Source organism: Helicoverpa zea, chromosome 26 (genome assembly GCF_022581195.2).
Source record: "Helicoverpa zea isolate HzStark_Cry1AcR chromosome 26, ilHelZeax1.1, whole genome shotgun sequence".
Lineage (NCBI taxonomy): Eukaryota > Metazoa > Arthropoda > Insecta > Lepidoptera > Noctuidae > Helicoverpa > Helicoverpa zea.
This window is the reverse complement of record NC_061477.1, coordinates 3,825,136-3,838,160: the sequence shown is the minus strand read 5'-3', so window position 1 is coordinate 3,838,160 and position 13,025 is coordinate 3,825,136. Positions and strand designations below refer to the sequence as shown.

The 13,025-nt window shown below is 35.4% G+C and overlaps 1 protein-coding gene and 1 long non-coding RNA gene across 6 annotated transcripts in view; one reads left to right on the top strand and one right to left on the bottom strand.

Moving 5' to 3' along the window:
* Positions 1-13,025, bottom strand: part of LOC124643126 (heterogeneous nuclear ribonucleoprotein L-like) — a 441,770-nt gene that overhangs the window by 149,642 nt on the left and 279,103 nt on the right. The gene's annotated exons all lie outside the window — the stretch shown is intronic.
* On the top strand, positions 6,865-10,523 carry LOC124643131. Its single transcript, XR_006985877.1, has 2 exons — positions 6,865-7,001; positions 9,664-10,523. It is a non-coding gene; the product is annotated as an uncharacterized LOC124643131 (long non-coding RNA).

Genomic DNA, 13,025 nt, shown 5'->3' with positions numbered 1-13,025 from the left:
ACATAATATATGATAACATGTCATGTCAGTCAGTTGGTAAATCTAGTCCATTTAGTTAACCTAGTTCATTTCTTTGTAAGAAACATAGTGCATATTAAAAAATCTAAAAGATAGTATAAATGAGACATTCCTTTAACTAACTTCATCATAAGAAAAAAATAAAATAAACAACCTTACAAAAATAAATGAAATCCCACCCAAAACAAAAATGTGAAAGACAGCCAAGTTCGATAATATGGGAATGCTTCGCCTATAAAAGAAGTGAGATCTGAATAAGTACCAAGTTCCATACACATACCTCAGTTAAAAATAGTTACTTTTTAATGATGTTACTTGGCAAGTTTTAATAGAAAATTAAATACTTGATTCATTGCGTTTAGTAGGTTTATAACAAGGTGTATGAAAACTTTCCAAGTAACATCATTAAAAAGTAACTATTTTTAACTGAGGTATGTGTATGGAACTTGGTACTTATTCAGATCTCACTTCTTTTATAGGCGAAGCATTCCCATATTATCGAACTTGGCAGTCTTTCACATTTTTGTTTTGGGTGGTTAAGTTCTACTGCATGAATTAAGAAACACGTTGTAATTTTTTCATATGATAAGGAGGCAAACCAAGACATGTAACATCCGATGATAAGCTGTTACTAGCACCCACGCAACACCAGAGGAATGGAAAGTGCGTTTCTGACATTTTTTAAAATAATACGATCTTTTCTTGAAATACAGCGGGCGACACTTTCGTCCAATAATGTGCTAATGATAAATAAGTTGTTTGCGAATTTTCATTCCAGTTATAAAAGGACTTAACAAATACAATCAAACACCGAATCATAAGAACCTATCCACACAATAAAAAAAATCCTAAACTCAAACCACGCTACCGCTTACCACCCAGACCACACGCCATTCGAAGCCCAACATTCTGGCCCACTTAGTTTGGCACAGTCTAAATATCGTCCCCTAAATAAAACAGCCATTGTCTCGTCACATGCCAACTGATCACCACACTTTCATATCCTGTACTCTGATTAATGGGGATTTTATTCCGGGATAGCTCTCTTGGTTGATTCACGGTTGATTTCAATAACCTATCCTAAAGATATGAATGAACGTAACTTGTGCTCTTGTGAAAATCCTATCTCTAGAAATATTTTGTAAAAAATAGCCGATCTTAACATGTAGGGATTAATCAAATTATACACCAATCAATACCTACAATATAGTATTTAAAGGCATATTGCAGGCTGCAAATGCCTTTTTGAAGGTCGGGTACTAACCTCTCATTATGGATAACGATTACCTTTTACGATTCTGTAAAACACTTTTTCTTAATAAACTTCTTATGAAAACTCTGTACTTTCAAACGACTTAAACCATAAACCATTAAAATCAACCAACCAAATTAATTTGAGCAACTTCGAAGATTAACTTGGATCAAATTTTTAAAGGCTATAAAATATAAAATTAACGCTTCCGCTGAGTTATAATCGCAGTCATTTTAACTGGCCATTACAAAATGATTTACACAGCTTCCTCGATCCAATCAGATGCGTGGTCTAATTAACTAAATTATAAGACAATAATCTATCACACTATTCTAATAGTGCTAATTATTTTAATTGTTTGACTGCGAACATAAATTATGAAATTGGAGCTGAGCTAGCGACATCTAGTTATTAATAACCGAACTCCGATGGTTAGGAAATAAGCACAATACAAGTGTACACTGGCAGTCATAAATATTTACCACGCAAATTATGGTCCATAAAACAGATTAATTTCAATCGTAACATGGAACGTAACATACTGCAATGAGCGTTACTTGTGAGATGACGACAGATAGGAAGGTATTGAAGAAGAAAACACAATAGAAAACTAGGATGAGAGAGGAGATATAAAATATTTTGAAACTCTTCTCCGCATCTCAATACTAAAAAAATGTGCGGTCATATCTAGCGATAAAACCTTTTATTAAATCATCATCAGCCTATCGCAGTCCACTGCTGGACATAGGCCTCTCCAAGTGCACGCCACTGAGATCGATTTTCGGCTTCTCGCATCCAGCTCCTGCCAGCCGTCTTGCGCAAGTCATCACTCCACTGTGTCTGAGGACGTTCTACACTACGTTTGCCGAGGCGTGGTCTCCACTCTAGAACTCGTTTACCCCAACGGTTATCGGTTCTTCGGCTAATATGGCCAGCCCACTGCCACTTCAGCTTGCTGATTCGGTGGGCTATGTCGATGTCCTTGGTTCTCTGACGGATTACCTCATTTCTGATGCGATCCCTCAGAGAAATGCCGAGCATAGCTCTTTCCATAGCCCGCTGAGCGACTTTAAACTTGTGGACCAGCCGTACCGTCCACGTTTCGGCTCCGTAAGTCATGACAGGTAGGACGCACTGATTGAAGACTTTCGTTTTTAGGCACTGTGTGTGTGTGTGTTTTTAAATAAACGTACTTAGTCATCTGAAAAATCATTAAAAAATTGTCTAAAAACTGTTCCTATTCTCATAATATTAAAATGAACAACTGTGACATATAGTTAGAATGAATTATGGCTTACGAAAATTAGTATTCGTGGCTGGAAGAATTTTATCGGTCGTGCGTTGACTCCGCAATGACTTTTATTTACGTTACGTTTCATACTAATCAAAGTAATGGAACTGTTTTAATTAACATCATAATTAAGTTTTGTTGTGTTCGTATGTAGAATGTTAGATTATTATCGCTCTAAAAACGTGGGTGACATACATATACGTAGAAAAATGCTGACAGATCAATATTTGGAATGTATTTATGTTGTGGTCTGTTTCTAATTATTTCTAAAGCATATTAAATGCTCCTAAATAGAGTGTGATAATCTACATGACATGCTTTCCTTATATCTGATCATTTAAGTATCTACCTATTCTAATATTATGAATCTGAAATGTTTATTCGCTCGAACGCGCTAATCTCAGAAACTATGGAGCAATTTAAAAAATATATTTCAGTTTTATATAGCCAATTCATCGAGGAAGGCTAGAACGGGAAGAAGTTCCCCCGAGACGCGAAAACAACTAATACACATCCAAAATACACAAAATACATTTCCTAACAGTAATTACTTTAATAGGTTTCACTTACCACATGTTCAGCATTAAGATATGAGATTAAAGCGAATTTAGCAACAAACAAACATTGATTAATTGTATTTACAGTTTGAATCAAACGGCTGCATAATGATTAGCTTATCAGATAATTAATGTACACTCTTCTTGATTACTTTATCATTATTGCAATCTGGGCTGTGGATGATGAAACTATTTATCACACGTATTTTGCAGTAATTTTCCACTATTTTGCTGAATGAGATGGCTTTTTTTGGTACGTTATCTTATAAAAAGTAATTTATTTTAAAATTGTGCAAAATTCTATTATCTATTGGGTATAAAAATAAATCTTTTGTCATATTTAATGATACAACATTTTAAAACAATTTCAGTTTTGTTTATCATGTTAGAAATAAGTATACAGTTTTATGCGAAAAATCCATGATGTCAATAAATAACCGGTTTTGACAGTTCAATAAAGGTATTTAATTTAACTGATTGTCAACTAGCGCATCCTAATACTATATTTAAATGAAACAAGTATCATTAGTCGTTCACGCTATCTTTTTTCTTCAAATTAAGATGAAATATCTCAAGCAACAATTAAAGACAAAATCTTTTTTCCCAAATAAAAGCATTCACCCAAAATCAATACCCAGAAGTATACCACGGTACATCATTAAAATGATAAAGCGAATTTTTAAGTTTTCTTCATGAAAGACACAAAAATGAAAACCTTTGGCAGGGTTTAATGGAGCTTCCCCTTTATTTCACAGTCGCTGAGTCGGGGGCTTTTTTCTTAAAAAACTGCTTTAAAGATGTCAAGGTTATTTTTTTACGAATGAAAGAAAGAAATTCGTGCTGAATTCTTATTTGTACTGTAGGTCTGGATTTTGATGTTCATTATTATTTACGTACTAGCTGTTTTCCGCGGTTCCACCTGCGTCCTGAGGGAAGTATGTACTTTCCGGAACTGGATAAAAATTAGCTCATGTTTTTTATCTGGCTCTAGATTATTTATGCGTGGTCCAAATTTTTTTTAATTGGTTTGTAATTTTGGCCTAACAGCGCGAAAAACAAAGTTAGTTTTGCTTTTTTAATATTAGTAAAAATATTTATATATTGTAGGTAACATCAAATACCTGACATTTAAAGTTAGTAGGATAACACTATTGCAACAATAAATCCATTTTATAGACTTACCTAAAATTCAACGGACATTTTTACACGGCGAAAATGTTACGAAAACTTGTTTTAGAGCCAAAAAACCAGCCATTGATAGCACAGACCGAGTGAAATGGCGCAGACTTAATCGAGAGTGAATCCTGGCAGAATGCCGGAACATAACTAAATTATTACAATGCTCAGTTTACTACAAATCATTATATCTGCTATAAATTCGCAACTAAGAAACGATATACTCGTTGCAATTTCTGACATCAATTATTTAACAAATTATGTGACATTATAGTAGCCCAATAATTCTGCACTGAATTGTATATAGCTTCTTCAATTAATGTTTAGTTGCAGAAATAATTGCTCGGAATTCATAAAATATAGTGGGTAAATGTTTATGCACTGACGCGACGTTTACAGCTTGGTAATAGTGAATGAATTTTTGATAGTAAGAAGTGTTGCAATGAAGTGGAGTTTATTTGATTTGACGAAACTTTTTCTTTCAGTGTTGACGTAAATTCTGACGCTACTAGTTTTGGCTGGCAGCCAGAAAGTAACCGCGTAAGTAATCCAAACAAAATCGGTGTTTGATTGAGCGAATCAGTCAATCTTGTGGCTTCTCATTCTTGGAAACGAGAGATAAATAAACAAATAGAGTAAACTTTTAATGTGTACCCGGAACCACATTGTTTTGGAAAGTGCTCACTCAGATCATGTGGTCTGCTGAACTTATGAGTAACCTACTCTTAAACGATCATGTTAGAAAAGTTTAGTTTTTTTTGTAATGAAACTGATAGGATTCTTTTAGTTGTTTAAACGCACTTATCTCAGAACCTTCTCCCATTTATGAAGGAAGGCTATAGTCGTATATGCTACTTTTTGTCTGATGGCACGGAGTAAGCCCCAAGGAATTCGGGTGAAACCGCTGGCGGAAAAATATATAGTTAAAAAATAATTTCTGTAACATAACTAAACTGACAAAATTAATGGGCCGTGTAAACACAAATGTTTTGTTTTACTTGTAAACACTCAACGTCAAAAAAAAAAAAAAAAACAAAAAAATATACTACAAACTTATTACTAATCGAAAAAGCATGTTCACCGCAAACACGTTCCATTTCACGCCTCAGACGTCAGGAAAAACAGACATTCGTTCGAAAACATAACGTTTTAAAATGAAATAATACTTTAAACACAGTTATCTGTCTTGTTCACCCTAATTACATAGATTACAGAGCTGTCAGATGATAATTCTGGTATTAGAGAGGTATTAACAACTCTAATTTATTATCATTATAGATAAATAAGAGTACAGCGTTTCGTTTTGCAAAATTTTCATGTTGAATTATTTCAAAGTGGGTTGGTTGTTTTTGTAAATTAGTTTTGTGTTAAACACTTGCATCTTTTTTATGAACTTCACTGTTATTTTTCTATCTAATGAATATTGTTTTTAACACATTTGCATTCAACTCATATGTATAGCTACAGTTTACAAAGCCTTAAATTTTTAAGAATATGAACACGTAAATGAAGATCCTTCGCCTGATCTCTTTCCGGTGGTGTCGGATTGCCGTCCCATCGGGATATGAGAGTGACGGAACGGTGAGTGTTCTCGTGTCTGCGCAAATGCTCGTGCATTGTAATATGTGATATCCTATGTAAACTGGCCGATGTCCTTATATGACAACAACTGCCGTTTGCGAAATCGGCCTTGGATGCCATAAAAAAAAACACACACGAGTATGACGCCCAAAGGGTTAGTTCCGAAATGCGGAGCTATTTTGAAGCCACTTCGGTCTACATATGCACTTTTAATGTAGTCATTACATAGAGTACTATCAAAAACAAGATAGTTTAAGGTACGCCATAACACCTGTGTACAGTCTCCGAGAGAAGTCGATAACATACTAAAATAGCTTTCTAAATGTTATTAGGTACTATCGGTAGCAAAAAGGTTACACCTACACTTTAATGGATTTTTTTGAAATGATATATCACATTTGTTGTGGCAAATTGTTGATGGACCAATAAATTAATGAAGATCTTATAAAGTTATTAATTGGAATTCCTAAAATTTAGTTTTCTTTGCAATCTTCAAAAAAAACCGGCCAAGTGCGAGTCGGACTCGCGCACCGAGGGTTCCGTACAAATCCTGTATAGATAAAAAGTGAGTCTCGCGCCAACCGTTCAGTTTAGAACAATCATAGTTATGGTAATTTCGTGAGAGTCAAAATAGTTAATATTTTTTATTTTATAATATAACTAAAATAGTAGGCCAGTACCTTGTAAAAGTTATTTTATTAAAGTTATTTATATACAACATTTTATAGTTATCATTCAGAAATCCGATTGAAAATAACTAATTATGTCTTAAAGGTCATTGGGCATATCTGACCCGCTTTGTAAAAAGTGGCGGACACGAATCAAAGTAGTTTTAAATCGTGGAGAATGGTATGACGTTTCTTTGAATATAAATATTTTATTAAAATTCCATGGAGATGAATGTCCAGGATCGTTTGAAAAATATAAAAGACAAGCAGTTTCAGAGGATTGTACAGGTTGCAATGCTAGTTTTTATTGTTAACCCTAGATAGATAACCTACGTCGAAACGACGTAATCGATATTGAAAAATCGTTATAACTCATTTGTTTTTCGCGTTATTATCCTGCCCGTTCCTGTCAACTCAGTCGGCCGTCGGAGCTTGTAGGACATACCCATAACGCCCCGGTAAGTGCAATACTTTTGTCAATATTTACCTACCTTACAGCCCTTTCACACGGCAGTCCAGTTTTGCGGGACCGGCATTTTACTGTATCCTGCAAAACTGAACTACGTGTGAACACAGCGTCCGTTTTTGCAGGATTCCCGCTTTTTACTGGACGAACGATCAAGTTTCAAGTGACAAAACCGAATCGCACAAATCGACGGGAACAGCATTTTGCAGGATCCTGCATGCGGTTTGCTCATGTGAACACTAGCATATAATATCTTTTGCGATCAAACGGGATCCTGCAAAAAACGGTATCCTGCAAAAAACTGGACTGCCGTGTGAAAGAGCCGTTACGTCGAAGTGACGTATGGTTATCTTTAGTGTTCGTTTTTTGTTTCTGGGAAAATGTGTTATTGTCTTTTTTTGAGAATAAAGGACAATGCCAGGGTCTGGGCTCATAGTTTGCCCAGCAATGGGAGTAGTTCCAGGGTGTTCCTTAGTGCACTCTGAACACGTAATGCAAATATTTTTGAAATCGCTCCCTGGGGTCCCGAGGAAAACCGGTTCAAATATTCTCCATGAAGAGTCACTTTACGAGGCCTGAGCCATTTGCCCAGTAGTAGGAGTGGTTGGAATAGATTCTTTACTTCACTCTTAACACGAAATTAAAATATTTTTGAAATCGGTCTCAAGGGTCCCGAGAAAAACCGGTTCAAATGTTCTCCTTAGATAGTCACTTAACAAAGTCTTTGGCATTTGCCCAGTAGTGGGAGTGGTCAAAATAGGTTCTTTACTTCACTCTTAACATGAAATCCAAATATTTTTGAAATCGGTCCCTGGGGTCGTGAGAAAAACCGGTTCTAATATTCCACATGAACAGTCGCTTTACAAAGCCTGTGTCATTTGCCCAGTAGTGGGAGTGATTGAAATAGGTTCCTTACTTCACTTTTAACATGAAATTAAAATATTTTTAAAATTGGTCCCAGGGGTCCCGAGAAAAACCGGTTGAAATGTTCTCCTTAGATAGTCACTTAACAAAGTCTTTGGCATTTGCCCAGTAGTGGGAGTGGTCAAAATAGGTTCTTTACTTCAGTCTTAACATGAAATCCAAATATTTTTGAAATCGGTCCCTGGGGTCGTGAGAAAAACCGGTTCTAATATTCCACATGAACAGTCGCTTTACAAAGCCTGTGTCATTTGCCCAGTAGTGGGAGTGATTGAAATAGGTTCCTTACTTCACTTTTAACATGAAATTAAAATATTTTTAAAATCGGTCCCAGGGGTCCCGAGAAAAACCGGTTGAAATGTTCTCCTTAGATAGTCACTTAACAAAGTCTTTGGCATTTGCCCAGTAGTAGGAGTGGTCAAAGTACGTTCTTTACTTCACTCTTAACATGAAATTAAAATATTTTTGAAATCGGTCCCTGGGGTCCGGGTGAAAAACCGTTTCTAATATTCCACATGAACAGTCGTTTTACAAAGCCTGTGCCATTTGCCCAGTAGTGGGAGTGATTGAAATAGGTTTTTTACTTCACTCTTAACAAGAAATCAAAATATTTTTGAAATCGAACCCAGGGGTCCCGAGGAAAACCGGTTTAAATGTTCCACATGAACAGTCTGTTTACAAAGCCTATGGCATTTGGCCAGTAGTGGGAGTGGTCAAAATAGGTTCTTTACTTCACTCTTAACAAGAAATCAAAATATTTTTGAAATCGGTCCCAGGGGTCCCGAGAAATTAATCTGATAAGACTTTTCTGAAAAATAAGTCTTACTCATATGTATATAGTCAATCTGAATGCTCAGGATCTCGCTGTCAGGATCCAGTACTGGAAAATGTTGGAATGGGTTATTTTTTTTTACTGTAATTTTCAGATAAATTCTAAAAGCGTTGGATTCTAATAAGAACTGACAATGATTTTCTGAAAAAAAGGCAATTACCGCAATATTTTTGAATTTACGGTTTAAATCTACAAGGCGCCTGCGCTAAGAGCTATCTTCTAGAAAAATCTTATCAAGACGAATAAAATAAGCTCAAACATGAGGTAGTTAGTAGATACGTTGAGGAGTTCCCTCGTCTCTCTGTCGTCTCCATTGTCAGGTCAGATCTTAACCTCCACTGTTTTGTGGTGTCTGAGACATATACCCGAATGACAAGGTTTTACTCGATATATGTCTACAATTTTCGAGAGTCGCTCCCGATTTTTTTAGAGATTCCATCACCAGACCCTGGGCCGGATGACAAAGGAAGTAAGCCCTTTCAAACAATAAAATAATTGTTGAAATCGGTTGGTAAGCGAGGGAGTTATGCACGTACAAACGTAAAAAGAATACAAATGAATTAAGAACCTCCTCCATTTTTGGAAGTCGGTTAAAAAAAAGTTGTCGTGTACAATCCCTCGTATTTGTCAATGAATATAATTCATTTCAATTAAGGTAATAAAAGTGGAATAGTTAAGAGTTCGTAAGCTTATTTTATGTAATATTGAATAAGAGTCAAACCATTTTTTCTCAAGACTCCCGGGATAGATTTCAAAATGCTTTGGTCTGGGACCTAATATAAGCCTATGGAACATAATACACTATGCAGTTACTGTGGGCAACACTTGAGCCCAACTTCCATACAAAGAATAGCATTGTCCTTTACATGTTTTTTATTCGTTTTTTTTTTATTTGTTATAGGCCACGATAAAAATTACATTATGACGTCACGAAACCGTGCAGACGATGCAGCAACCTGTCGGTTGTTGCTTGAAACAAGCGATGAAGAGATTGAGGTGTCGGACAGTGAAACTGATGACTGTTTATTAGAAGATGAAGTACAGAGTGATGCAGAAGACTTTGAAAACAGTGCACCAGTGAAGGGAAACACTGATGCTGAAGACATGTCTGAAAATGACCCTGAAATTTCTGAAAGTGCTTCGCTAACTATGACGAGTTGTATTGTCATGCCATAGCGTCAAATTCTCAGTGGCAAAAGCGATCATCGTTGGACGGCGAGTAAGGCAGAACACGTGGCAGAGTATCTGCTGCTGATAATATGATTTGTAAGAAAGAAAAACCCCTGGGACGCAGAGATTTTATGAAGAAACTCAGCGGTAGCCTGATTACCCCATGGATGTAGACAAGGCGTAAAATGGTATATTTTGCCGATAAATATCAAAGAAATAAATAGTAGTATACTGCCAAAAAGACCAGCCAAACCTCCCACACAACATGAAGGTGTACCTGAGCTGAAAAAAAGGAAATATTCTGCCTTTTGTTCTTCAAAAATTAGAAGGATGACAAAGACAAAGACAAATCTCATTTGTGGAGAGCACAAGTCTAGCGCCTGCCCTAAGTGCCTTGCATGCTAAAATGAATAAAAATTGTGATTTACTTTAATTTGTTATATTCTAGAGATTAAAAAAAAATGATTTTTAAAAGTTTACACAATAAATTATAAGACTGATGGAAAGATTGCTAAACGTTTATGTTTCGAAAAGTAAGAATTATCTTGTTTTGTAATTAATTTCTTTTTTCTAATAAAAATATAAATAAAGTCTAATGTTTTTCATTTTATCAACATATAATTAAAGATATTAAAACATAGTATCACATTTATAAACATAGTATATACATAATCCAAAATATGCTCACTCAAACATTCGCACGTCGAATCGACGTATGGTTATCTTTAGTGTACAGTGAAATATGGTTATCTATCTAGGGTTAAAGACTTTTCATAAAGAAGGAAGATGCCAATTCGGATGACCAGGATCTGATAAGGATCTGGAAACTCTGAGAAATCGAGGGCTATCTTGAATATTGTAGGCACGCATCGAGTCAAAACCAGACATGTGAGTGTATTTTTGAGGGTACTGGTAAACAGTGAAGGTTTGGAGCTGATTTGATTATGGAGACTACAGAGAGTCGAGGGAACTCCTGAACGGTATGTTGCAACTACCACGTGTTTGGGCTTATTTTATTCGTATTGGCGAGACTAAGACTTTCCACATAGATAGGTTTGACTGCCATTGTGGGATCGATAGCTAAGATCAGATATAGTTATGGGAACTCCTTAACAATTTATAACGTAACTTACCTAACCTTGTGTTGGAGCTTATTTTATTTTAGGTGATGAGAATTTACTACTAATGGGATCTTTTATTTTTAAGGGATTAATCACCTAACCTAACCTAACGAGCCCCAGTTTCAGGTTTTTTTCGAAACTGCCTGTAGACTTATAACTGTCGAATTGTAACAACGACTGCTAGAGAGTAGGATTCGGGGCTGCTGGCCTTACGTTTCTAGCGCCTTGACAAAAGTGTAATTCTGTCCCTTTCTTTGTTTTATAAATTCGGCTTTATTTTATTTTGTAGCATTTTACAAACAAATCCAACTTCAAACATATAAAAAAGCAACAAGAAAACAAAAGCAAGAAAGAAATTAAAAAATATGTTAGATGCATCGGTCTAGAAGTCGGTGTCTAGAGGATGCATCTATAGTTATTTAACCACCGAGATCTAGACCGATGCATATAAACAGTTTTCTTGTTGTTTTTAGAAGTTGTTTTTTTTTTTTTTTTTGTAAAAAGTCTTTATTTTTAAATTTTGTGAAAAGTTCTCGTCAATACGAATAATATAAGCCCAAACACGACGTAACTAAAACATACCGTTGATTAGTTCTCTCGACTTTCTCACGTCTCCATCATCAGGTAAGCTCTAAACCTTCACTGTTTGATAATATCACCAGACATACATCTGAGAATCAAATTTTAATCCTATGCATGCCTACAATTTCTGATAGTTGCCCTCGATTTCTCAGGATTTTCATCATCAGATGCTGACCTGATGACAATGGAAATAAACGGCGAGTATACTCTTTCACTACAAAGAAATGATTTCTCAAATCCGTCAAACTTGGTCGTTTAAATTCCCCATTGAAATGAGGAAAATATTTGATGTTTACACCTGATTTTCTCTAGATTCCCATGGTTCACATTGATGCGACTAATGCCATAGTAAATCAGAGCCTTTATCATTATACTGTGCTATATTTCGTTCGTATCCGCCGTGGGTATGGCTTCCATACTAAGGTGCCCAATGACCTTTGAATGATTTAAAATTGTTCACAGTTTAGAGGCAATTATATTTAAGAAGTGTTTGGTATGAATTTCAACTTTAATATCTCTACGCGTTCATGTGAAAAAGGCTAGGTAGTAAGTTTATAATTATTAAAAAAATATTTTATGTCATGTAAGCAAAAATAATATTTTAATATTTTATGTACCTTCAAATTTATCATTTTCGCAATTTTTCCTTTATCTGTACTATATAACGTTGCTTCTTGCCGAATTTCAAGATTCTGAGTTCACGGGAAGTACCTCGTAGGTTTTGATTCCCTAGCGTGTGACGGAAATTCGTCTAAGGTGTCGGTATAACTGCTGTATCTTTTGATCGCGTTAACTTAGAAGTTTCATTTTTTCACTGCCTAAAGGGACAATAGACCTAGGTATTTGGTATAAATTTCAAATAAATACCTTTATTCGTTCGTGAGAAATAAGGTAGTAAGTTTCATTTTATTAAAATATTTTTTTTATATTATTTAACTAAAAAAATGAGATTTTCGAAATTTTTCCTATATTTGCATTATATGACAATGCTTCGTGCCAAATTTCAAGACTCTGAGTTTACGGGAAGTATCCTGTAGGTTTTGATTCCTTTGCGAGTGTCGAAAAGTTGAAAATATCGACAAAATCGGCTGTATCTTTTGATTGGCTTGGCGTAGAAGTTTGATATTTTCACAGCTTAAAGGGGCAATAGACCTGAGTATTTCATGTGAATTTCAGCTTGATACGTCCACGCGTTCTTGAGATAAAGGGTCTTGACAGACAGACAGACAGACAGACGGACAACAAAGTGATCCTATAAGGGTTCCGTTTTTTCCTTTTGAGGTACGGAACCCTAAAAATGAACTGTATTAAATATTCGAAGAATGAAAGATATCACAAACACCGCACATCCCATAATCAGTTCACACACTAATTTGGTCTTAATTTTTTT